Raw genomic sequence first — 21,510 nt, 5'->3', positions numbered from 1 at the left:
ACGAACTGCACACATTGCAAAAGAAATCCAAAGAATGCCTTGCAGTTCACTTTTCTCCTGAGTAAAGGGATCCCAAACAGGTTTCTCCCACAAGCATACCCTGGCTGGAACCATATGTGTCACATACACAACCTTGCCACTCCAGCCATAGCTGATGGCACCAGGGAGCAGTTGCAAAGGTATGAAGAAGGCCATGAACTTTTAAGATGGCTTGATACAGACACTGCTTTAGAGGTATATTCCACATGCGTGAGGGCAAACTGAACCCAACAAATACTCTATTTTGGGAAACGTATATGCTCCCACTAGTATTGTGAGATTAATAGGAACTCTTGATCACTACAACTGATCACACCAAGGATGATTTTGGCTTAGACAGATACTCTTAATAATGCTAAATTGTCTAGTAAATAGGTGTAACATTTTATCTTTTTTTAGGGATCTCACTGTGCCTCTGTGGATATGATGTCTTATTACAATAAAGTCCTAAAAGTAATCCTTTCCGTGATGGAATAAACCCTATTTGGTTCTTTTATGTCATTTTCCACTCACTTTTTCTTTGTAAGATTTCAGATTCTTAAGAATGCTCTACAGATTTCCTTTTAATCCATCTATGTTGAGACTAGATTATGCTACTTTTTGATTGGCTTTAAACTCATCAGGTTCCATATTCTAGAACAGTACAGATGATATGGAAGTTTTCCAATTCTTGTCAACTGGGGAAGAATTATCCACAATTACCTATAACCTAGGGTGTGTTTTCTTTTGAGATTTAATAATTTTATTTCTGTTTTTTTCCTTGATTATCATGCATTCAGGCTTTCTATTTCTTAGAATCAATTTTGATCATTTACTCCTCCCCAGGAAACCATCCATTTCTAAGTTACTCTGTTCCAAATGTCCATATTATTGACTTTTATTAATATTCTGCATATCTGTTATTATATTACTGTTCTGAGCTATATTTTTTTTTTGGCTGCGTTGGGTCTTCGTTGCTGCGCGTGGGCTTTCTCTAGTTCCGACGAGCGGGGGATATTCTTCGTTGTGGTGTTCAGGCTTCTCACTGCGGTGGCTTCTCTTGTTGCGGAGCACGGGCTCTAGGCGCACGGGCTTTAGTAGTTGTGGCGTGTGGGCTAGTAGTTGTGGCTCACGGGATCTAGAGTGCAGGCTCAGTAGTTGTAGAGCACGGGCTTAGTTGCTCCATGGCATGTGGGATCTTCCCAGACCAGGGCTTGAACCCGTGTCCCCTGCATTGGCAGGCGGATTCTTAAACACTGCGCCACCAGGGAAGTCCTGAGCTATACTTTTATTGACATATTTTCTCTATTTCTTCTATTGTGATTAAAATTTTGAGAAGTTTGTCTTCATTTAAAGAACCAGTTCTGATAATTATCGACAAATTCCACTGTCTTCTACTTTTAAGTGTATTTCTTTATAATTGCCCTATTTACGCTTTTTTTAAAAGTAGTTTTTGTCCTTTTTCTAGCTTCTATTAATTAAAAAATTAATACTCGGGCTTCCCCGGTGGCACAGTGGTTAAGAATCCGCCTGTCAATGCAGGGGACACGGGTTCGAGCCCTGATCCAGGAAGATCCCACATGCTGCAGAGCAACTAAGCCCGTGTGCCACAACTACTGAGCCTGCGCTCTAGAGCCCGCAAGCCACAACTACTGAGCCCACGTGCCACAGCTACTGAAGCCAGTGCGCCTAGAGCCCATGCTCCGCAACAAGAGAAGCCACCGCAATGAGAAGCCTGTGCACCACAGCAAAGAGTAGCCCCCGCTCACCGCAACTAGAGAAAGCCCAGGCACAGCAACAAAGACCCAACACAACCAAAACTAAATAAATAAAATAATTTTTTTAATTAACAATTTTTCCAAAAACTTTAATATTTTTGTACCTCAATCTTTATAAATGGATTATTTATAAAGCTCTATAAGGGTACATTAATTTGTGGTTAAATCTAATATTCCAAGGATCCTTGAAAGGACATGTTTTTTATTTGTATAGCATTAATATAATAATGTTAATTAAAATATTTAGATAACCTCATCCCTTTTTAAATTACTTCTGTTTAAAATTAATAATGTGTTGAAAGTTGTTATTTTTTCTTATATTTGCAATGTTTTTTGCTCTGTATATTTTGATGCTTCCTTAGCACATACATTCTCATTACTATTGAATCTCCACTCCCAGTCAGTGTTTCTCATCGACTGGCAGCACCAGCCTCACCTGGGAATTTGTCAGAAATGCAAATCGTCATGCCCCAACCCAAACTTAATGAATCCGAAACTCTGTGGGTACAGCCCAGGGATCTGTTTATTAACAGACCCTCCAGGTGATTCTGACGCACCTTAGGCAGAGAAACCCTGATCTATATCAGCTCTTCTAGCAGTGTAAGATGATTCCAAATGACTCAGTTAATGATTACTATAACCACTCTGCTTTCTTTTTTGTTTCTGTTTTCCTGACATATTTTTGCCTTTTATTTTATTGTTGAACATAGCAAACCATTGAATTTTATTTTGTGATCAAATTTCAGAAGTTTTAACTTTTTTTAAACAGGAAAGGTTAAACTATTTACGTTTATTCTCATACTTACTATGTTTGGTCTATCTAATGCCATTTTATGCTTTCTGGTTTTTATTTCTTCAATATTTCCTTTCTGTTCGAGTTTTCTATAGGTTAAACCTCATTTTACTCTTCTAAAAATATTTGAAATTCTAGTAGTAAAACTTCTAGCATGTAAAGCTTCCAAAAGCATTCTCAAATCTGTATTTATTTATCAAATACAAAGACTGTAATTTTTACTGTAATCTATTAAAAACATGAAAATTAGCAGTTGCATTTTCCTTTGGCCTCTATTCTTTCTTTTCTGCTTTATTTTAAATTCAGATAGTATTATTTTCTCTTTTAAATATATGTAATAGGTATAATTTAATATACAGTCCTTTGCCTTCTGTGCAACTACTTTTATCACTATTATTTAAATTAATATATTCAATGTTCACCACAGTGAAATACCTGTCTCAGTGATCTAGGACACCTTGTTGCTAATTTGTTAAGCAATATTATGTGGGTGGTATATTTCTCCAGGTACCAAACATACCTGGAGTTGTCTTCCTATTCCCTTCATATGGGAGGCACAACCTTTCCCAGTAAGTTCTATATATACTACTACGTTGTCTTCTGGCATTTCGTGTTGCCAATAATTCTAGCATCAACCTACTTTTTGCTCATTTGTCAGAATTGGGTTTTTTCCTTTCTTATCAGGATGCTTGCAGGATTATTTCTTTTTCTTTGAAATCCAATTTTTTAAATTTTTTAAGTTTTTTAAATCCAGAAATCCTTTTTTTCATATTTTCCTTAACCTCGTCTACTCCATTTAATCTGGATTCATTTTCTAGAATGCCTATTAATCATGAAGTTAATTTCTGCTTTTTTTGCTTATAGCTGTCATCTTCTTTGATACTGTTTTAATATCTTTGTCCCTTTCCTCTGCATTCTAAGAACATCTAAAGTTTATCTTCCACCTCACTTAATTGCTTTTTCTTTATAGTATACTCCACTTTCTTGAGTCCTATATGGATATGATTTTAGCTACTTTATTTGTCCATCTGTAGGCATCCTTTTGTCTTCTTACTCCTTTCCTTCCCCATAACAGCCTGGTCAGTTAAATAGAAGCAAGTACCTTGTGTATCTTGTTAAGAATTGATATTTTTAAAATGTATTTTCAGCTTCTTGTACAAAATCTATTTCAGAGGAAAGTGAATTTGCTTTTAGTCACAGTACATTACCGTGCTTCTCTTGTTCTGAGAATTTTCCCATAAACCTTATATTGATTTTTCCCTCTGTTTTCATCTTTATGAAGGAGGCATACACTTGTCCAGGATTGAAGCATTACCAAGAAAGAGTTGCTTCGGGACTAGTCAGAGTTTGGGTAATGAGTAGTAAAAGAGGGTGCCCTTCCAACTCCTTCGCTTTCCCAGGTTCAAATCCAAGGGAGAAAAAAGTTGCAACAGGTTATAAACGCAGACATTAAACAACCTAGAGATTAAACAGGGCCACCTGTGGAATTAACATCTGTAACATCAAAGACAGGAAAAGACCTCATGCTGTGCCCTCATTAGGTACATTCCTGATCCCACAATATTTCAGAACCAGAAGGAAACTAAGATCCAGAGAAGTCAAGCCATCTCCCCAGCTGTGACATAGTCTACACTTGAATCTAGGTGCCTGACCTCCAAACTCAGCTTTTCTTCTTTCCCCTGAAGTATCCCTGTTTTCTCTGGGGTCAGTTCTGTTAGTTCGTTCTCATTTTTTGCTTCTAGTCTTCATGAGTCTGGCAATCAGTAGTTGTCCATTCATATTGCTGAAGAAAAGGCTAGGTTGATTAATGGAGAGATGGGTATATGTTTGCTCAGCTATGACCAGCATCGCCCCTGAGTGAGAGGAGTGAATGTGGGCTCTCAGTCTGCAGGTGGAGTGTGTTCACTAGGAAGCATCTCTTTAGGGTGTGAGAGTGGGGACAGGCAGGCGGCACCATCCCCAGCGCCCGCTTACCCCAATGTCTATATAAAGAAGACTGTATTCTGGGTTACAATAGTCCTTTTGTGGGGCCTGACCTCTTGCATCGAGATTTCTTGATTTCTTTAGAAAATATTCCTCTCTCTTCAGCTTTAGATGGAAAGGACACCCACTCTGCAGGGGAATTTGAGGAGGAGAATAATGAGGGAAGCTTGAAAAGTTAAGCAAGGCAGCCATCCCACAGGCAGTTTGTTCATTATCTCCATACTGTTGACGTTGGGAGATGGGGAGGCTCCCCTTCCAATGAAACCTGCCTATCCTCTGCTCTGCTGCTTTCTCCAGGGCAAGACTGAGTCCTGGCCCTCTCCACTCTGGCTTGCCCACGAGTTTAAACTCCATCTGCCTTCTATATTCTAGAAATTCTTCAAAATAGTTGATGTTCTAACGTGCCACACCACTTTCTCATTGTAACGAATCGATTTATTTTATTACTTCTCTACACTGAACTAACTTATTCAGGTTGATGCTCTTAAGGGTGAAAGAGGTTGAATGCGTGTGCTCAGTCTGCCGTCTTGAACTGAAAGCTAGGTAGAAAATTTCCAACAATTAACGTAAGAGGTGGGGAGCTACAGAGAATATTAAGGATATTATTTTAATGTAACTTGGTGCAGCCACTATGGAGAACAGTATGGAGGTTCATCAGAAAACTAAAAATAGTAGAGTTGCCATATGATCCAGCAATCCCACTCCTGGGCATATATCTAAAAAAAACTATAATTCAAAAAGATACATCCACCCCTATGTTCATGGCAGCACTAATTACGGTAGCCAAGACACAGAAACAACCTAAATGTCCATCGACAGAGGAATGGATAAAGAAGATGTGGTACATATTTACAATGGAATACTACTCAGCCACAAAAAAGAATGAAATAATGCCATTTGCAGCAACATGGATGGACCTAGAGATTATCATACTAAGTGAAGTAAGTCAGAAAGAGAAAGACAAATACCATATGATATCACTTATATGTGGAATCTAAAATATGACACAAATGAACCTATCCACAAACCAGAAACAGATTCACATAGAGAACAGACTTGTGGTTGCCAAGGGGGAGGTGGGGTGGTGGAGGAATGGGTTGGGAGTCTGGGATTAGCAGATGCAAATTATTATATATAGAATGGATAACCAACAAGGTCCTACTGTATAGTACAGGGAACTATATTCAATACCTGTAATAAACTATAATGGAAAAGAATATATATATATATATGTATAATTGAATCACTTTGCTGTACAGCAGAAATGAACACAACATGGTAAATCAACTTCAATAAAATAAAGTTTTTTAAAAAATTAATCTTTTTAAGATACTTTCCTTAAGTGCCTTAAAATTATATAAATATATTTTATCCTAAAATTTAAAAATTTATATTTATGTGTCATAATCCTAGTTTATACAATTCTATATGCTGGTTCTATAAATTCTATAAGTTTTATAATTTATACATTTTATACATTTATAATTTATATTTATGTAAACTATTTAAAAGTCTATATTTTTTAAAGTACCATATTTTTTTCATAATGATAAAAGAATGTTTTAAGAGTGTGTTAGGAAAATATACTTATCAGAATAGTGATTTAAAACTCTGTCCCCAAAATTCTGTAACTATGTATGGTGACAGATGTCAACTGGACTTATCGTGATCATTTCATGATATATACAAATACTGAATCATTGTGTTGTACACTTGAAACTAATATGTTGTATGTCAATTAAACCTCAATAAAAAATAAATTTTTATGTCAGACAGAGAAACACAAATACTGTAATATCACTTACATGTAGAATCTAAAATAATACAATGAACTAGTGAATATAACACAAAAGAAGCAGACTCAAAGATATGGAAAACAAACCAGTGGTTACCAGTGGGGAGAGGGGAGGTGGGGAGGGGCAATATAGGGGTGGGGTAAAAAAAGGGTCATTATAGAATACATTTAATAGATATAACCTGTAATTTATGCAAATAACCTGAGATATTGACTGATGAAATTTAAATGAAGCTATTTGCTTATAAAGAACCATTTGGTAAAAAAAAGTAATAATACATGTTTTAAATAATAATATAAAAAAATGAAAATCTGTCCCATGAAGCCCTGAGGTTCAGCAGAGGTGGCTCAAGGATGAAAGAGAAGGATGAGGGAACAGATGCCCAGTGTCCCTGCTCCACTTCAGAAAGACTACCACTCTTTCTGTCACTCTCATTTATTTCATGTATTTGAGGTTTTGTATAAGATTTCATCTGAAAAATGATCGCCGTTGCCTAAAAAACTGTTTGAAACACAGTTTTGTAAGCTTTATATTTGGTTTATTCAGGGACACTGTGATTTATAAATAAGCTTTTTGGTTTATTTAATTATCACTAAAGAGTTGGCTGCTCTTAACAATCACAATGTATTTCATTCTATCTCTTGGAATGTTTTTCCTCCTTGATTGCATCACAGGTTTCTCCTGCCACCTGGTGGCCACACGTGTCTATTGCAGGGGCAATTTTTTAATTTAGCTGGTATCTGCTGAAGTTGCAAATACAACTCACAAAGCAGTGAAGATTCGTAGAGGGCTTTTTTAACACCCAGTTACAGGATACAAGACAATTCTATTGTTCCTTAGGTTCCTTAGGCTCCTGGAACTCTGGAGCTGGATGGGCTTATGATAATTATTTGTCTTCCATTTCAGATGCAATCTCTGTGAAGACTCAATAAATATTTATTAAGCCTTTTATTAAATGATTTCTTAAATTAATTAATGAACAAATGGATGTGCAATGCTAACAAATGCACACACTTCTCACTGTATTCCCTGCCACCATCTCTATCATCTGGATTTTTGTGATAATTCTTAACTGTTCTCCTTATATCCACCTCCTCTTCCATCTTTCCTCCTTTTAAAACTTAAGACATAGTATTTATCACTCCTCTGCTCAGAGCTCTCTGGAGTAAAGCCAGAGTTTTATAATGGTTTACAAACTCCTGTATGGTCAGGGCCTCTGATCTCACGCACCACATTTTGCCTCCATCACTCCACTCCAGCCACACTGGCCTCCTTGGTGTCCCGCAAACAAGCCCTAGCTCCAACTCTTCTGGGACCTTGCCCCAGACACCTGCCTGGCTCACCCCCTCACAGCCTTCCACTCTTTGCTCCCATGACATTTTCTCATGGAGGGTTTCCCTGACCACCATATTTAAAATTTTCAACATGGAATTCCCTATCTCCCTTTCCAGCTTTACAATAGATGATGTAATTTACATATTGTATTTACTTTCTATGTCTTCTAATAAGCTCCATGAGGAGGGGTTTTTGGTCCATTTCATCCATTGCTGTATCCCCAGTAGTCAGCACTCAATATTTATGGAATGAAATCCCTGGTTCCCAAGTAGTTCGATTCCAGTGTGGTATCTCATTCAAGTAAGATAATAAAGCAGCCAAAAATAATTTGAACCTTTTACTGTGGTCTTAAAAAACTCTAAAGAAGATTGCAGTCATAATCCAAGCAAAATGTCTTAAAATTTTCCTTTCCACCCTTAATTCTTACATTCCAGCAGCTGCTTCCTCTAAAACCCTCACTTCCACATCTCTCCCTGAAACTTCCCCAAGTGTCCTGTCCATGTAGGTTCTTTATTTTCCTTCCTCATAGGCCAATTCGCCCACATCCTCACCAGGACTCACTTCCAGGACTTCCGCTTCCACCACCTCTGAGGCACACTAGGCACACTAGGATGGCTCCCTTCTCCCAGGGAGAAGTGGACCAAGTCCTCTAAGAAGCAAGGTTCCCTCACTCTGACTGCTCTTCCCAAGGTAATTGTAATAAAGAAGTTTTTTTGGTGATGATTTGTTACAAATGCAACCTCCGAGAGCAAACAGGCCAGGGATCCCAAAATTTTCCCAAGGAGTCACTATATGTGTTTGTTAGTTGAGGCACTTGTAATGCTGTTAACTTACCTATGACCAGTGGGGTAGAAGTTAGAGACTTCCCTTCCCTCTGAACTCTAGTCTGAGAATCTTGACTGTTCTGGAGAGTTTGGAGGCTGGGGGACTGGAGCACCAGGGGTCACTCTAGAAGAGAAACTGAGTCAAGCCCTGACAGCCCTGCCCCCGTACTCAGGTGCTCAGCTCTCTGCTAGGAAAGTCTGGCTACCTAGAGAAGCATATTCCAGGGACACCCAGGCTACAAAGCTCTCAGTTCCAGGGACCTGGTTATCACAGTTGGTGGCCAAGACTCTAGAGTTAAGAGAAAAGGCACTTATTTGGAGAAAAACCCAAGAGTGACAGGACCCCAGAGCTTCTGTCCTTGAATCAGGGGAACTAAAGAACGCGGACCAGAATTACCACCTGAGCCATCACCAGAAGGGAGAGGGAAGAGCTAGGACCGAAGGTGAGCCAAGCACCCAGGAATTCCCTCGGGAGCAAGTCTTATGCAGGAAAGGAGACCAGGGGAGCAATACTGGGATCAGTCAATGAGTCATGATGGGGTCACGTGGTCCCAATCTGGCCTGAGGGTCCTGACTCTAAGCACATGAGGCCCCTACAGCAAAGCCAGCCTTGGTAGAAATGAGCACAAGATCTGGAGCAGAATGAAGCCTGCAAGTGGGGCCATCAGAGGACACAGAGTACTCAGAAAATTCATTCATTCATTCCTCCCACAAATATTTATTGAGTGCCTACCATTGCCAGGTACTCTTGGGGCTGACATCCTAGTCAAGTGGCAATTCTCTATTTGGGACAAGTCACAACCACAGAATGTCCCCAGTAAGCACTCAGCTGGCTCCCCCATACACGCTCGGTCCATGCCTGTGGTTAACTCTTACAACAAACTGCTTACACTAGATACTTCCTTTAACCCTAGAAAAAGTTTAACAACCAAACCAAAATCATCGTGCCTTGACAAATAAAACAACGTCCATAGCTGACTTTATTATTGTTATTTCCTAGAGCTCTAGGCAGCCTACTCAGGATTCCAGGATTCCACAGAGCACAATTTAAAATCCTCTGTCCTCTGTCAGGCTGACCTTCCAAAAAACAGGTGGGCACACTCTCTATCCCCCAAGCAGCAATAGCAGGGAGATATATCAAAGTAGAGTGAGCCAGGCTTCATTACCGGAGCTCTGAGGCCCGAACTGGGCCTCCCAGAGGGTCCATGTGGACTTATAAATAGATACAGTAAAAGACTAAGTAATGAATTTGTGCAATTGGAGGAAAAAGCTCTAAAGCAGTTCTGGCAACGCGGAGACAAACATTTAAAAACCAGTGCCTGTGCGCGCACCTCACCTGGCAGATATAATGGCTTCATATACATTCATGAGCTTTGGTCTCCCAGCTCTTCCTCTTTCTCAATCACAATCATAAAAGACAAAGGAAAAGTGAGAGGGGAGAGAAAGATAAACTTTAAGGGTCCAAACTGCAAACACAACCTACAGTTTGTAAATTGCTTGGAGACCTTTGGAGGGAGAATCAAGGAAATGAAAAGTAGAACATACAGGAATATTGCTGTTTAGGGGGAAGTCTCTGCTTTGGGCATAAAAGTCTTGTCTGGAGAATGGTTGAGAGGCGCAATACTGACTGAATGTGAGATTGCTTTGTATAAAGGACAGGCCTCGTTCTTTACTCTGCATTCTTCTGCCTGTCTCCTGTGGCCACCCTCAAGGTCATTTACTTGTGGAAGAACCAAGGCTCTATGGTTTTTACTATATTAAACAAGCAAGGGCGCAGGAGTCCTGGCTGTGCTTGTTGGCCCCTGCTACCCACACCTTCCCAGGTAGATCTTTTTCTTAAGTGAGGTATAGTTGATTTACAATATTACATTAGTTTCAGGTGTACCAAGTAGATCTTCTGAGAGGCCCACCTGCCACAAAGTTGTGGGGGTCTCAGAGCTCAGACCATGGAGTCAGATTTCCTGAGTTTAAATTCCGGCTCGGCCACTTTTTGTTTAACCTGCACTTTCTTCCATAAAGGATTTAAGGTCATCTGCAAAAAGGCTTTTCTTTTTTTTTTTTTTTTTTTGCAGTATGTGGGCCTCTCACTGTTGTGGCCTCTCCCGTTGCGAAGCACAGGCTCCGGCCGCGCAGGCCCAGCGGCCGTGGCTCACGGGCCCAGCCGCTCCGCGGCATGTGGGATCTTCCCGGACCAGGGCACGAACCCGCGTCCCCTACGTCGGCAGGCAGACTCTCAACCACTGCGCCACCAGGGAAGCCCAAGGCTTTTCAATTCTGTGCATTTGTGCACGTGTTGCCTGGTGATTTGGGTAGGGGAATTTGCTTTTAGAAATAACTATAAACACACACACACACATACACACACACACACACACACACACACACACACACACAATGAGGAACTCAGCTGCCAGTAACTTGAGGTCAATTTATTGTTATGTGCCGGGGTCTTGTGTCCTTAAAGCCAAGTGCATGTTCTAACTTAAGCTGGAAGGAATGCAGCAGTGCGGCCGAAAGGAATGAATGAGTGATCACAGGCCAGCTTCCGTTTCCACGCCAGGCTCTGTGCTTAGACCAAAGGCAGCGGAGAGCCAAGCAGCCAGTTCAGCGGGGTCACGGGGCTCGGCTGCCCCATCCCTGTGAGTGAATCTGACCCCAGGCCCCGGCAAGCTGTTAGGGGGCTCGGGGCTGCCAGAGGAGCAGCTTTTCAGAAGGGATGTGAGATGAAGGTCGTACCCATTTGTGTTTAGCCCTGGCCTCGGCTGCAGCACTGAGAAGCCTTGGCACAGGGCCAACTTGGATAATTACATTTCACCTGCCCAAACTCCCCCATGGCTTCCCCCAAGAGGCGTATTCCTCTTCCACGGCTGCAGTGATCCAGAACATAAATACTCTCTCAAAGGCAGTAGTCTATGCCTGGGCAGCTGAGGTTTTGTTCCTTAAAAGGAAAATCCTCTTATAACGACACACTTACTCTCATTCCTCCATTCCTTTGCCGAACATTTATTAAGCAGCTACTTAATAAGTGCTAAGCATGGTGCGGAGTGCTGGAGTGCAAAGATGAATAAGACAATAAATTCTCTGGCCCTGAGGAAGCTCACAGTCTAGTAGGAAAACCATCAGTATGAGTGGTAAACGGCTTTTAAAATGGAGTATAGCTGGAGAACCGAAAAGAAAGATTCCAGATCTCCTTAGAAGCGTCAAGGATGATTTCCAGGGTCGGCAATGTGGGAACTGAGCTGTTAAACAGAACCTCAATAAGCAGATAAGGAAGAAGAACATGCAAAGCAGGGGACAAATACATATGCAGAGCAAGGGGGTAGGAAAGAGCTAGGAATCGACAGAATAGAAGGCAGAGCGGCAAAAGTAGATGGTACAAGAGGGGTAGGAAGTGGAGGAGGCTGGAAACGTAGTCTCTGGTCAGACTGTGAAGAGCCTGGAATATCATGGTAAGGATGTGTCTGCAGTGCTTGAAGACTTTGAAACCTTGGAACAACCGGTCCATCCGTTTTTTAGTAAAGTCACACTGTGGCAGCGGGGAGAGGAGAGTGGGGAAACTGAAGAGCAAAGGTCAGAAACAAAAATATGGCACGATCATCCTAAACCCAAAAAGAGGTGGTGGGAGAAAGGAGCAGAGAGATATGAGCATTCGGGAAGGGAAATCAACAGGTTCCTAGTGCCTGGCTGGGTGAAAAGTGAGAGTAAAAGAATTGAGAAGAGTGGGCAACTGGGTGGATGATGGGACTATTAACCAGGATGCCACAGGAGGAGGCAGGGCAGGGGGTGAAGGGCTAAGGCAGTGACCACAGAAGGCAGCTGTGAATGTGGATCTGGGCTCATTAACTCTGGTAAGTTCTCTGCAAGCACTGTCAGCTGCATTTTATCAACAAATTTATCCTTGGCAGCTCTAGCCCCCTGGTCCACAAACCTGAGCTTACAAATCCCCTAGAGGGCTTGTTAAAACACAGATTTCTGGGCCCCGCCCCCGAGTTTCAGAGTTAGTAGGTCTGGCGTCCCCAGCCCAAGAATTTGTATTTCTAGCAAATTTCCTGTGATGTTGTTGTGACTGACCTGGAGCTCACACCACGAAAACCTCTGCTCTAGACTTTGGTTTGGGCTGTTTTCCCCACTGGATCTGAGATTTTCTCTGAGTGGGTAACTAAAAGGACTGATACAGGTGGAGATGATCAAAAATGTTCCCTTTTACCAGCAGAATTTCAAGGATTCAGTTCTAACCATTGAAAACAAGTGTTTGTATTTGGTGGCTGATTTATCTCCCATTTTTTTCTTACTCAAATGACAGGTTTTTAAAAAACCTTAGCCTATACTATATTTTTTGAAGGAACATCATTTTTTTTTTTTTTTTTTTTGCGGTACGCGGGCCTCTTACTGCTGCGGCCTCTCCCATCGCGGAGCACAGGCTCTGGACGCGCAGGCCCAGTGGCCATGGCTCACGGGCCCAGCCGCTCCGCGGCATGTGGGATCTTCCCGGACCGGGGCACGAACCCGTGTCCCCTGCATCGGCAGGCGGACTCTCAACCGCTGCGCCACCAGGGCAGCCCGGAACATCATTTTTGAAGGCCGACTCTATGCCAGGCGTCATGCTAAGCACTTTTCCGTACACTGTCTCACTCACTTAGTCCTACCAGTAACCCTGTGGAAGTCAGTACCATTAGAATTCTCATTTCTCAAGTGAGGATACTTCGGCACTGAAGTAGTTTAAATTAGCCCAAGGTCAAGTTGCCATTAAATGGCAGATTTACTAGAATCTACGCTCAATACCCAGTATACAGCATCCTTTACCATCCCATATTTTGTAGGCCAGCTATTTCATAGAACAAGACCAGAATTTTCCACATCCTATTATGTCATTAGTCTACAGTGGTTTCCTGAATCTGTTTTCAAAAATCTGCCAGCACATAGCTGGCAACCACGATGGAGTGTAATGATCATCTTTCAGCTTCTTAATAACCCTTGTGCATTGAACAATCAAGAGAACAGAAGGGTCAAGTGGAAGGCAACGCCCTGTAGTGCTATGAATGTGTTTGAGGATTTTCTGTGATGATGCCTGGGGGATACGTGGGTATTCTCAGCATATTAGAGTGTAAGAGCCTCTCACAACATCTGTTCCAACAACATCTCTAGACAGTACATGCAGTATCATCCTTAAAAGACAGTGTTCAGAAAGCCCTGAGCAAATGTTAAGATTTTCTGCCCACCTCCAAAGAGGATAGCAAACAAAGCAAGCAATTCATGTTCCAGCTCTCTATATACAATCATTTAGTATCTAGTAGTTATTTAGCCCCTAGGTTACATGCCTAAACTGTGAGACAGAATGTGTCCTGTGAGACCACAGGACATCAGAAATTTATGATCTGTGTCCCAGGGTTATTTTAATGTAAATTGCTAAAAGCTGGGGAGTACGAGTATGGCTGCTTGAGGAAGCCACATGTACCAGGACACCTTTCTTCTGAGGATACAAAGCCCTTTGAAGGGCATATTTGAGTGCCCTTCTGGAAAAGATGGTGCTAAGGAAAATCAGGAGGACTCTCCCCAAACTATCCCAGAACCAAGCCTGACCCAAACAGTCCAAAGCCCAATAGCAGGGGGTACCTGGAATTAAGTTTTGCTGTCATAGGCAAAGAATGCAAGGTAAGCCCTCACACGTAAGCCTTCTCCCAAGTCTCTGTCCATATTACTGGACTTTAATATCACCACTAGAGCCTGGAATTGAATCTCAGTTCTTGCGGTTCAGGTCTGGGAATCTCACCCTACTTGATTCCTGGAGCCCCATTTTTCCAGGGCCTGGACACTCGCATGCATAACCGTCCCAACACCAAAACCATCTCCACACCTGCAGCTGGCTAACATCTTACTTCAAACTGGGCAGAACAGTGCAAACAGAATGCTAGCTCCTGTCTAAATTCCAGCAAAATCTTGGCTTTAGCCCCTGCTGCCCTGCTCCAGACACCACAACACTGTCCCCTGGATACAGACGCTGTGTCCAACATTGCTAGTCCTCACCAAATTAATCTCCTCTTCTTCCAGTCTCTCTTGCAGTTAGATGTGACTCTATGATTTAGTTTTATCAGAGGGAAGTAAGAAATGGTATTCCAAGTTTAGCCCATAAAAACCTCGTATGTGCCTCTTTCCCCTTCCAGGGCAACCTTGAAAGTCGTTTATTAAAAATGGCAAAGTGGGGCTTCCCTGGTGGTGCAGTGGTTAAGAATCCACCTGCCAACACAGGGGACATGGGTTCGAGCCCTGGTCCGGGAAGATCCCACATGCCGCGGAGCAACTAACTAAGCCCATGCGCCACAACTACTGAGCCTGCGCTCTAGAGCCTGTGAGCCACAACTACTGAGCCCACATGCCTAGAGCCCATGCTCCACAACAAGAGAAGCCTCCGCAATGAGAAGCTGTGCACCACAACGAAGAGTAACCACCGCTCGCTGCAACTGGAGAACGCCCGCCTGCAGCAGCGAAGACCCAATGTGGCCAAAAATGAATAATAAAATAAAATTAATTAATTTAAAAAAAAGGCAAAGTCGTGCTCACTTCAGCAGCACATATACTAAAATCGGACCAATACAGAGAAGATTAGCATGGACCCCTGCACAAAGGTGCCATGCAAACTCGTGAAGCATTCCATTTTTTAATAACCTATAATGGAATATAATCTGAAAAAAATAACTGAATCACTTTGCTGTACACCTGAAACTAACAAAATATTGTAAATCAACTATACTTCAATTTTTTTTAATTGCAAAGCCTTTCAGCCTGGCTCCCTGAATGCCTGTGCAGGGCATAGTTCCCCACCAACTTGAAATGTGTTGAACTCTTCTTGTGAGTGAAAATAAACTTGAATGTATTTGAGCCATTATACATTATGGAGACTTTGGTTACTACAGTTGGCCTATCCAACTAATACAAGTGGAGCAAGCCCCAATCCACAACACCCTTTAGAGAATCATCCATGAGGACCCTCCTCATTGGTGAGTTAACCTCCTTGGCCCTGTACTCAGTCTTAGCTTGCTGGTTTCTCCCACCCTGCATGGCTGAGATCCCAGCTTCTTATCTTCCAATTCCATCTAAATAAGCACAGCACTCTATAAACTCAGGGATGGAAAAAGCTGGATTTATGGCAAGGAGACGCGGGAGTGTACACATGCACAGCCCTGAGCCTGTTTCTCTCAGTCTGCTCATCCAAGGGTGGCTTGAATGGCACCCCTCAGTGAGGGAATGTAAGCCTATAACTTCAGTGTCACTCTGTGAAGAGATGACAGGATCCAAAAGAATGCCAATCAATATATTACTCACTTTCCTTGCTTTTCTAGAGTAGATTTTTTTTTCATTTGTTCTTGTGATAGTAGATGTGGAAATTGCCTTCTTTGGGGTAATTAAGAACTTCTGAAACCAAGTGGAACTTCCGTTAACCCAGTTTATAAACAATGTTAGGGGTGTTCTGGGTCCCTATCTGATGTGCTTTTCTTGCAATGCTTAAACGAGGCTTAGAACCTGAGCCCTTGAACCAGCGGAGGGCAGAGATGAGACACAAGAGAGAGGCTTGGGGAACATAGTAAGACCAGTGAATTATCATGGGCATGGGCCAACTGTTGAACTTTATTTGCTGTGAAGGGAATTCCTTTATCAGAAGAAATGCTGTGTGGAATACTATGATGGTACATAAGGCATTCTGTAAACCCAAGGATGATAGTTTTAGCAGAAGCATTGCACTCAGGGAACTCAAATCCACGTCCAAAGTGTCTATTCCAATAAGAACAAAGTGCTGCCCCTCTCATGATGGAAGCAGTCCAGTGTAATCAAACCAGTGCCATACTGGAGGCTCAGTATCGCTCTCTACTGCTGGCAGATTGGGCACTCAGCAGCAGTATAGCCAAGTTGGCCTTGCTGAGAAGTCCATGTTGTTGAGCTCATACATAACCTCCATATGAATTTAGGACCAGCCTTTCCATTTTTTGCATAAAAAGATTATTGGAACTTCCATAGGGATTGCACTGAATTTGTAGATTGCTTTGGGACATACTGCCATCTTAACATTAAGTCTTCTAATGCATGATATCTTTCCATTTATTTGGGTCTCCTTTAATTTCTTTCAGCAATGTTTTGTATCTTCTTAAACTTGTTGAGACTTGTTTTGTGGCCTACCATATGATCTATGACGGAGAATGTTCCATATGCCTTTGAGAAGGATGGTCTGCTGCTGTTAGATGGAGTAGTCTGTATACATCTGTTAGGCCCATTTTGTCTATAATGTTGTCCAAATCCACTGTTTTCATATTGATTTTCTGTCTGGATGATCTATGCATTGTTGAAAGTACAGGATTGAAGTTCCTACTATTACTGTAGTGTTTCTTACTCCCTTCAGATCTGTTAGTATTTGCTTCATATATCTAGGTGCTCTGATGTTGGGTACATATATATTTACAACTGCTATATTCTCTTAATGAAGTGACCCCTTTATCATTAGTTAATGACCTTCTTTGTCTCTTGTTGCTGTTTTTGACTTAAAGCTTAAAGTCTATTTTGTCTGATATAAGTATAGTTACCCCTGCTCTCTTGGTTTCCACTCACATGAAATATTTTTTCCTATCTCTTCACTTTCAGCATATGTGTATCCTTAAAGTTTAAGTGAATCTCTTGTAGGCAGATATAGATGGGTCTTGTTTTCTTATCCACCTAGCCACTCTATGACTTTCCATTGGATAATTTAATCCATTTACAAGTAGAGTAATTTTTGATGACTTACTAATCAAGTGAGGACTTACTAATGACATCTTATTGTTTTCCGGCTGTTTTGTAGTTCTCTTATTCCCTTGCTCTTCTCTTACTACCTTCCTTTGTGAACTGATGATTTTTCATTTTGATATGCTTTCTCTTCTCTTTACCTTTTGTGTATCTACTGTAGGTTTCTGTTTTATGGTTACCATGAGGTTCACATAAAACATTTTATAGATATAGCAGTCTATTTTACACTGATAATGACTTATCTTCAATCACATACAAAAATTCCACCCTTTTACTTCCCCCCTTTTGTTTCTGATATCACAATTTATCCCTTTTTATATTGTGTATTCATAAATTATTATAGCTACAAGTATTTTTAATACTTTTGCCCTTTAACATTTATACTAGAGTTAAGTGGTTAGCACACCACTATATTACAGTATTAGAGTAACCTGATTTCGACTATATACTTACCTTTTCCTGTATATTTTCATGTTTTCATGCTACTAATTAACATCCTTTCATGTTATTCATTAGCATATTTTCATTTCAGCTTGAATAACTTCTTTCAGCATTTCTTACAAGGCAGGTCTAGGGGTGATCAACTCCATCCAGCTTTTGTTTGTCTGGGAAAATGTTTATATCTCTTTGATTTGTGAAAGACAGCTTTGCCAGTTAGACACGATTGGTTGGAAGTTTTTTCTTTCAGTTGTATATATTTCACTTTGAATATATCATTCTACTCTCTCCTAGCCTGCAAGGTTTCTGCTGAGAATTCTCCTGGCAGGCTTATGGGAGTTCCCTTGTAAGTTACAAGTTTCTTCCCTCTTGCTGCTTTTAAGATTCTCTTTTTGTCTTTAATTTTTGACAATTTTATTATAATGTGTCTTGGAGAATAATCACTTTTAAGTTGAGATCATTTGATGACCTATGAGCTTCATGAACTTGAATATCTATATTTCTCCCCAGATTTGGGACATTCTCATCCATTATCTCCTTAAATAAACTTTCTTCCCTCTTCTACCTTTCTTCTTCTTTTGGGACTCCAATAATTCACAGATAGTTTCTTTTTATGGTTAATTTTGGTCAGTTTCAGCTCTTAGCACAGTAGTAGCTACCTATTCCCCCACCCCTAGCCCTCTAGCAAACAGCTGTGCATGTATTGCAGGAACAACCTGCACATAACTTGCAGGAGCCAGGGTTGGCCAAAAAAAAAAAAAAAAAAAAAAAAAAATGGGGGGGGAGAGAGAGAGAGAGAGAGACCCTGTCCTCCAATTATCAGGGATCTGTGCTTTGATTGCTGATTGATGCTTTTGATCACAAAGGTGCAGACAAAGAGGTAGGGAGCCATTTTTGTTGCACCACCCCCCATTGTTGGAAGTCCCTCCCCCTATGGATTAAATGACTTCTAGGGGATATGAAGGTCCAGTGCCCTTTTTTCTAGGACATTCAAAAACAACTGCATCTGTGGAGGAAATGAGAAAGTGACTGTGCATGCCCAGGAAAGGGCACAGGCTGAAAATAGACATTAGAAGACATTACATTTATTCCTCAGGCTAATCCTTGACACAAAAATAATCTGCAACAAACAAAAGAAAAAACAAAGTAATAAAAACATTTTTTTTATAAACCAGCAAACCCTAGGGAAGGGGGAGAACCTGATTTGCATTTACAACGTTATTAGATTCAAATGTCCAGCTGTCAACAAAATTCACAAAAGAAAAAGAAAAGTATGACTCATTCAAAGGAAAAAATAAATAAACAGAAACTGTCCCTGAAAAAGACCTGGTGGCAGATCTACTAGATTAAAACTTTAAAACAACAGTCTTAAAGATGCTCAGAAAACTAAAAGAAGATGTGGAGAAAGCCAAGTCAACAATGTGTGAAAAAAATGGAAATATCAGTAAAGAGATGGAAAACCTAAAAAACAGAAAAGAAATACTGGAGCAGAAAAGTACAATAAATGAAATTTAAAATTTACTATAGAGGGTCAAAGACAAATTTGAGCAGGCAGAAGACATAATCAGCAAAACTGAAGATAGGACACTGAAATTATTAAACCAGAGGAACAAAAAGAAAAAAGATAAAAAAAAAAAAGTGAACACTAACTTCAGGAAACAAGAAAAATCTCAAATAAAAACCTAACCTTACAACGAAAGCAACCAGAGAAAGAAGAACAAACAAAACCCAAAGTTAGTAGAAGGAAAGAAATCATAAAGATCAGAGCAGAAATAAATGAAATAGAGACAAAGAAAAGAACAGAAAAGATCAATGAAATTAAAAGCTAGTTCATTGAAGAGATAAAGAAAATTGATAAACCTTTAGCTAGACTCATCAGGAAAAAATGGGAGAGAGCTCAAATCAATAAAACTAGAAATGAAAAAGAAGTTAGAACTCACACCACAGATATACAAAGGATCATAAGAGACTACTACAAGCAACTATACACCAATAGAATGTACAACCTAGAAGAAATGGACAAATACTTAGAAAAGTACAATCTTCCAAGAATGATCCAGGAAGAAATAGAAAATATGAACAGACTGATTGCCAGTACTGAAATTGAAACTGTGATTTTAAAACTTCCAACAAACAGAAGTCCAGAACCAGATGGCCTCACAGGCAAATTCTATCAAACAGTTAGAGAAGAGTTACCACCTATCCTTCTGAAACTCTTCCAGGGACTTCCCTCTGGTGAAGTGGTTAAGAATCTTCCTGCCAATGCAGGGGACATGGGTTCGATCCCTGGTCCGGAGAGATCCCATTTGCCACGGAGCAACTAAGCCCGTGTGCCACAACTACTGAGCCTGACCTCTAGAGCCCACGAACCACAACTACTGAGCCCGCATGCTCTAGGGCCTGCGTACCGCAACTGCTGAGCCAACTGCTTCTCCTGCAATGAGAAGCCCACGTACCACAACGAACAGTAGCCCCTGCTCACCATAACTAGAGAAAGCCCGCACACAGCAACGAAGACCCAACACAGCCAAAACAAACAAATAAAAGAACAAAAACAAAAAAAACTCTCCCAAAGAACTGCAGAGGAAGGAACACTCCCAAGCTCATTCTGAGACCACCATCACCCTGATACCAAAACCAGAGAAAGATATCATAAAAAAGGAAACTTACAGGCCAGTATCACTGATGAACATAGACGCAAAAATCCTCAACAAAATACTACCAAACCGAATCCAACAACACATTAAAAGGATCATACACCATGATCAAGTGGAATTTATCCCAGGGATGCAAGAATTCTTCAATATGTGCAAATCAATCAGTGTGATACACATCAACAAACTGAGGAACAAAAAACACATGATCATCTCAGTAGATGCAAAAAAAGCTTTTGAAAAAATTCAACACCCATTTATGACCAAAGGAAAAAAAAACTCTCCAGAAAGTGGGCATAGAGGAAACCTACCTCAACATAATAAAGACCATATATGACAAATCCACAGCTAACATCATTCTCAACAGTGAAAAACTGAAAGCATTTCCTCTAAGATCAGGAACAAGACAAGGATGTCCAATCTCACCACTTTTATTCAACATAGTTTTGGAAGTTCTAGCCATGGCAATCAGAGAAGAAAAAGAAATAAAAGGAATGCAAACTGGAAAAGAAGAAGTAAAACTGTCACCGTTTGCAGATGACATGATACTATACATAGAAAATCCTAAAGATGCTACCAGAAAATTACTAGAGCTCATCAATGAATTTGGTACAGTTGCAGGATACAAAATGAATACACAAAAATCTCTTGCATTCCTATACACTAACAACAAAAGGTTAGAAAGAAAACGAAACAATCCCATGTACCATCACATCAAAAAGAATAAACTACCAAGCATAAACGTACCTAAGGAGGCAAGAGATCTGTACTCAGAAAACTATAAGGTGCTGAAGAAAGAAATCAAAGATGACACAACAGATGGAGAGATATACCATATTCTTGGATTGGAAGAATCAATATTGTGAAAATGACTATACTACCCAAAGCAATCTACAAATTCAATGCAATACCTATCAAATTACAATGGCATTTTTCACAGAATATGAACAAAAAAATTTTACAACTTGTAGGGAAACACAAAAGACCACCAAATAGCCAAAGCAATCTTATAAAGAAAAATGGAGCTGGAGGAATTGGGCTCCTTGACTTCAGACTATACTACAAAGCTACAGTAATCAAAACAGTTTGGTACTGGCACAAAAACAGAAATATAGATCAATG

General features: G+C 40.6%; 1 non-coding gene across 1 annotated transcript; it reads left to right on the top strand.

Annotated features, from left to right (window-relative positions):
• Nucleotides 1-15,077: 15,077 nt before the first annotated feature.
• LOC136125263 (U6 spliceosomal RNA) lies at nt 15,078-15,185 on the top strand. Its single transcript, XR_010656028.1, has one exon. It is a non-coding gene; the product is annotated as a U6 spliceosomal RNA (small nuclear RNA).
• Nucleotides 15,186-21,510: the final 6,325 nt, after the last annotated feature.

The sequence above is a fragment of the Phocoena phocoena genome, chromosome 6, assembly GCF_963924675.1.
Source record: "Phocoena phocoena chromosome 6, mPhoPho1.1, whole genome shotgun sequence".
Lineage (NCBI taxonomy): Eukaryota > Metazoa > Chordata > Mammalia > Artiodactyla > Phocoenidae > Phocoena > Phocoena phocoena.
Note: the sequence above shows the minus strand (reverse complement) of the source record. Positions and strands in the feature narration are given on the sequence as shown.